Below are 6,300 nucleotides of genomic sequence, written 5' to 3'. Positions count from 1 at the left end.
GCATCAGTTCCCTGACACCTTATCTCCAAATCATCCCATATCTCCTTTGCAGTCTTGCAGTGAATTACCCTATTTGACATGACATTATCAATCGCACTATGCAGCAAATGCCTTACCTTTGCATCCTTGGCAATAGATGAGATATCTTCATCTGTGTATTCACTTTTTCCTTTGGTACGGTTTTTGCTGGCTGATCTGCAAAACAACAGAGAGCTTGGTTGGCTTATGTGGTCCTTCATTAATTCTGTCAAGATATTCTAGATCTGTAGCTTCCAGAAATATAGCCATCTTCACTTTCCATATAGGATATTCAGACGGTCTCAGCATGGGAACCCTAATAGTCTCATATCGACTATGGATTAGAGTCTTTGGAGTTTCTTCAGTTTTGGCGGGTTTGGTTGGATTTTCTGCTTCTTCAGACATGATTGTTTTGGATCTTTACTGTATGTGTGTTAATAGAAGGGCTCTGATACCACTTGTTAGGTCACACAACACTGTAGAAGGGGGTTGAATACAGTGTAGAATACAATCAAATCGATTTAAAGCACAAGTAACAGAAAACAGATGTATTCAATATAACAAACTTTGTTATAATGGAACTGTTCTCTCTCAGTGATGAACAAATATCACGAGAGCTGCTAGGTTACAATATATGATCTTCTCGATGATCGTAACTCTTATAGAGTAAACCTATGTCCGTGTTTATATAGACACACAGTTACAAGATAACTTCTAGTTGATATGGAATATAATTATGTCTCCTAAAATATATCAACCAGATATCTTATATAATTCTTCTAGTCCTCGAACTCTTTCCATGCATATCTTCTTCTTGTATTAGTCTCGATCTTCTTTCCTGTGAATCAGCTTCCTTCCTTAACTGTTAGTCCTCCAGTACTTAAGTTCTGATATCCATCTTCTAATATTATCTTCTGATAATCTAAGTCCTGATATCCTTAAGTCCTGACTTCCAGTAAGTCCTAATTCCAGTAAGTACTGATATTTCCTGTTAGTTAAGATCTGAAAACTAAACATGAAACACATTAGACATGACATCTCAAATATATCCAACAAATTGGATTTTAGGGTTCATGGCTCGAATTGGGGGATTTTGATTCTAAGGTTATTGATTGATTTTGATGATGGGGATAATTTCCTGATATGATTTGCAATCGATTTATATATTTATTTATATCGAATGATTCCTGGAAGTGTTAAATCGAATTCATAGGTTTTTGAGATTTTTAATTTAATTTTTTTGTTTTAATTGTTGATTGTTTGATGGTATGGATATGAGGGTTAGATTCTACGTACTCTGAGCTTTAATTCCCTATATAACCCGTTGAATTTGGCTTAGAAATCAGGAAGTTGAGTTTTCAGCCGGTTGTTCGCATGATTATTCTTATTGTTGGCCGGAGATCACGACTACAGGGTCGTTTTGATCGTTTGTAGATTAATTTGAGGTCATGGCTACTGGTTATTCGAATTTGTGCAGAAAATGATTGCAAATGGTATGGTTTTGGTTGGGTATGGATGTCGCCGGGAAGGGACCGGACGTCGGCTGGATTTTTGGTTTATCCAGAAACCGGCGACCTGTTCGTCTTTTGCGGTCACCTTCCCCAGAAAGATCGTCGTTTGATCTGTTGGAACGAGTAATAAAATCTGTAAAACTGTTTTTGAATAATTCTTTTTATTAATAATCCAAAAAATCATTTCTAATTTCTAAAAATTGATTTCTTAACTTAAAAATTAATTTGATTAATTATTTTATTAATTAACTAAATTATTTAAAATGCCAAAAATTATTTTCTTTATTATTTTCGAGAATCTATATTTAATTTAATTATTTATAATTTATTTTAGGTAATTATTTATGGATTTAATTAATTATTTAATTTTATTAATTAATTCTATAAATAGTGAAATAAAATGTAATTATATATAATTAAGCCAAATAATAATTTAAAAATCATTTCAAGCTTTTAAAAATTGTATAAAGATATTTAAAATTCAATTAATATTATTATTAATTGAATTATTCTTATTTTATTCATAATAAATAGTTTGTTCGTCCGTTTAATAAGAAACGAACGCCTCTAGACTCAGAAAAATATTTCGCTTCCAATAAAAATACCTATAATTAATAGATCGTCATTTGTTTTGTGAATCATTCTGAGTCAATCATTGATCGATAAATACTCTTTTGACCCGAATTCAATTCTAAACGTATCGAGACCTATATTTTGACGATTCAATTTATGTACTACGTGAATTATGTGACTACGTGTTATATGAATAACAGGATTACGTGCCTTATGTATACGTGTTATATGAATTATGAGTCAATGTGTCTTTAAACATTATCTATTATTATATGGTGGGTAGATGATAAAGATAAATGTATGATAGACAATTATACCTTGTCGGTTAATTGAAATAACACCCCTTATGATAGATACACATAGTTCGAGGCATTCAAAGCAAGACAGTGATAGTAATAGTAAAGCCTGATTATACGTGAAAATGAAACGAGTGAATACCGAGTAGATGTGAGCATAAAATGGTGATTGAAGGCTAGAAAGTGAATCAATTGAGGCAAGTATTCCTAAACTTTCATATAATATACTGTCAATATATATTTCTTATTCTAAGTTCAGAGTAGTTAAATGTTTTACATTCGCTGCAATTACTCTTAATTATGCAAGTTCCTTTCATTATTGCTCATATATTATAGATTGATCTCTTAAGAAAATACCTATTATTCCGGGTTATTTGCGAACCCTGAATCGGTATGTTTTGAAATCAAAATGTTTGGTATCAAAATACTCTACGGACTGGATGGTTACGATAAGGGCCAGTGATAAACTGAACCCTATGGGCTGGGAATGAACCGGAACCTTGATTATTGGGGCATAGAGCCTGGGTACCCGACTAGATCTATACATAGAGGTATATATCTACACTGTATCCTGACTGATCAGCAGGATATGGGTGTGAACTAGTGTCTAGTTTAATTTATTGTTGATCGCCATTAGCGGCATTCCTTCTTGAAAGTTCCATGAATACAAAAACGGACAAAACCCTGATTCAGGAGATGAATCCGGGAATTGCTCGTCACTTTTGAATTATGATTAAAGGCTAATAACGACCGATATTTTATTCGCTCAACTACTTCAAATAAATAAAAATGTTTAAAAATTATTTAAAAACTGTGTCCAGAAATTTTCTTTGATACTGATACTTGAAAATTAGTTATATACATGATGGGCATTTTTGGCTCACTCTTGCTATGTGAATTCCTATTTCTTTCAGAAGCAAAGGAGGATAAAAGTGAATAGCTCTTAATAGACAACGGATTTGTTAGAAAGATCTCAGCTGCAAGAGGATGGAGAGGTTAGAATAAATAAGATAAGGGAGTTAGTACAGAGGTAATGAATTTATATTTTAATTATTATAGATTTAGAAGGTTAGATTCTTATTTCATACCATATCATGTTAACGATCCGGAATTGAGGGGTCATTTGTATATTATTTTATGTAAAGGTTGTTTAGTGACACCCAATCTTGACCCCGGAGTTGGGCTGTTACATTACCCTCAGGAGGAGTAGTTCCATAATTTTCTTCCTTGCTTCCACTTCTGCTTCCTTCTGCACATCTTCTTCATCCACAACTTCAGATTTCGGAACTTGAGATTTTTCGGGGCTTGCAACCTTCCCAGACCTCAATGTAATTCCCTTAACCTGCTTTTTTGCTTCCTTCTTTCCTGGAACTTCTGTGTCACTAGGGAGTGTACCAGGTTGTCGATTCAGCAAGGCATTGGCAATCTGCCCAATTTGATTCTCCAAGGTCTTAAAAGAAACCGCTTGGCTCTTGCACATGAGCCTCAACTCCTCCAATTCAGATTTTTCATTAGACTGACTTGTACCTCCATGTGGTAGTTGTTAAAGTTGGAGTTGTTGTCTTTGTGCATATTGCGGATGTTGAAAACTATTAGGGTTAAATTTCTTTGCTGCATACTGCTGATAAGGTTGTTGCACCGCATTCTGATTGTTGCTCTAGCTGAAGTTAGGATGATTGCGGTTGTTGGGATGATAGGTGGCTGGAACTGGTTGTTGCGGCCTCTAAAAGTTGCTCACGAACTGAGCTGATTCACTAGAAATAGCACACTACTCAGTATCATGCGCACGAGCACAAAGCTCACAAACACTTGTGATCTGATTAACTCCATAATTAGCCAAAGAATCCACCTTCATCGTCAAAGCCTTAAGCTGAGCAGCTATAGCAATAGTTGTATCCACCTCTAGAATTCCTGCTACCTTTCCTTGAGGTAGCCTTTGAGTTAGATTCTGGTATTCATTAGTAGCCATCAGTTCAATCAACTCATAAGCTTCATCATAGCTCTTAGCCCATAAGGCTCCACCTGATGTTGCATCGAGCATTGGTCTAGACTGTGCTCCCAATCCATTATAAAAGCAATTGATAATCATCCAGTCAGGCACCCCATGATGAGGACACTTCCTAAACATCTCCTTATAACGCTCCCAAGCTTCACATAGAGATTCTCCCAATTGCTGTGCAAATTGAGTGAGAGCGTTTCTGATGGCAGTTGTCTTTGCCATAGGGGAAGAATTTATTAAGAAACTTCTGAGTAAGATCTTCCCAAGTAGTGATAGAACCAGCTTGTAGAGAGTGTAACCAGCTCTTATCCTTGTCCCTCAGAGAAATTGGGAACAACCTCAGCTTAACAGCATCTTCAGAAACTCCATTGAACCTGAAGGTGTCGCAGATCTCGATGAAATCCCTAATGTGAGTATTGGGATCTTGAGTTAGACAACCCCCAAACTGGACTGAATTCTGCACCATCTGAATCGTGCTAGATTTAATTTTAAAATTATTAGTTGTGATGGCTGGTCTGATGATGCTAGACTGAATGTCATTGATCTTCGGTTGAGAAAAATCCATGAAAGCTTTTAGATTTTCTACTGGTTCTCCCACTGCAACTATCGCCTTTTCTTCAACTTTCTCAACTTCTGCAAAAACTTATTCAACTACTTCGACTTCTTCCTTCGCTTTATCCAGTGTTTTCTTGCGAGATCGAGAACGTGTTAGCATAAACGCTCTCTAGAGTACCTGGAACACAAAAAAGCAAATAAGTAAGTAAAATATCCGAGTCATTGGACTTTAACAACCACTGATGACAAGCACATAAACTAAAAATTAACACTAAGGTCCCCAGCAACAGCGCAAAAAACTTGTTAGGACGAAAACACGCGCTAGAATTACACGCAAGTATACGCATTCGCAAGTAATATAGAATACTTTCTAGTTCGTTCCCATGGAGACTGGTTTAGGTTATTTTATAATGTGCACCTATGCATCAATATATGATTATCGTTCAATGCTAAGACAAATAACAAATTGAGATATTTTATAACTAAGATTAAATTAACATGCAAATAACTAAGAGATTAAAGTGATTGATTTAACTATATGAGACAAACATGGGATTCTAACTTCATTAAATACTTCATTCAAAGTCATTGTTCTTAACCTTAGCATACAATGGTGATGACAACTAATTAGATAACACGAAACTAGTAAACGGCAACTTTCGTTGCACGAATACCCTACTACCAGACATCCAAAAAAGAGATAGAAGCTAAATAGACACCAATTATGTTGAGACCCTATATGTCTATAGAATTTGACAATATAAAGGTTTAATGCGTAAGTTATCTATCGTGATTACATAGGGAAAGTAAGATGGTTAAAATTACCTACGAATCATGCATAATAAATACATGAACCTATGCTAGCATGGCAAGTTCTAAACCTCTATATTCACTGTCGCTTCAATAGATATTAACATGCTATCTTATAAGTTCGTGACGCTCATAAGACGAATAAGCACAACCAATACTAGGATATCATACAATCACCACACACTTAGGTATCGAAATAAATTAACTATTGAAATCCATAAGTAAATCCATTAGAACCCCACGATAACAATTAGTTCATAACTGAACTCATCATCACCGTGGGTTACGATGCAAGCATGGTAAATAAACTAAGTCTTTATAAACTGAATAACTAATCAAAGTACGTTAACAAGAGTATTAGGTTCAAACAAGAAAGAAAACAAGCATCCAAGATTACAACTTAAGCAAAAAATTACAAGTAAAAATTATATCTTCTTCTCCTTCGTTGATTTGTACTTTTAGGTCTTCTCTCCATTATCTCCTTGCTCTCGTATATGAGAAACGTCATTTTGGAGTCTTTAAATACCAACCCATCCAA

At 35.0% G+C, this 6,300-nt stretch overlaps 1 non-coding gene across 1 annotated transcript; it reads left to right on the top strand.

Annotated features, from left to right (window-relative positions):
* The first annotated feature begins 4,497 nt into the window (after window positions 1–4,497).
* Window positions 4,498–4,604, top strand: LOC141682057 (small nucleolar RNA R71). The gene has a single exon (XR_012559462.1). It is a non-coding gene; the product is annotated as a small nucleolar RNA R71 (small nucleolar RNA).
* The last annotated feature ends 1,696 nt before the right edge of the window (window positions 4,605–6,300 follow it).

This window comes from Apium graveolens, chromosome 8, assembly GCF_009905375.1.
Source record: "Apium graveolens cultivar Ventura chromosome 8, ASM990537v1, whole genome shotgun sequence".
Lineage (NCBI taxonomy): Eukaryota > Viridiplantae > Streptophyta > Magnoliopsida > Apiales > Apiaceae > Apium > Apium graveolens.
Note: the sequence above shows the minus strand (reverse complement) of the source record. Positions and strands in the feature narration are given on the sequence as shown.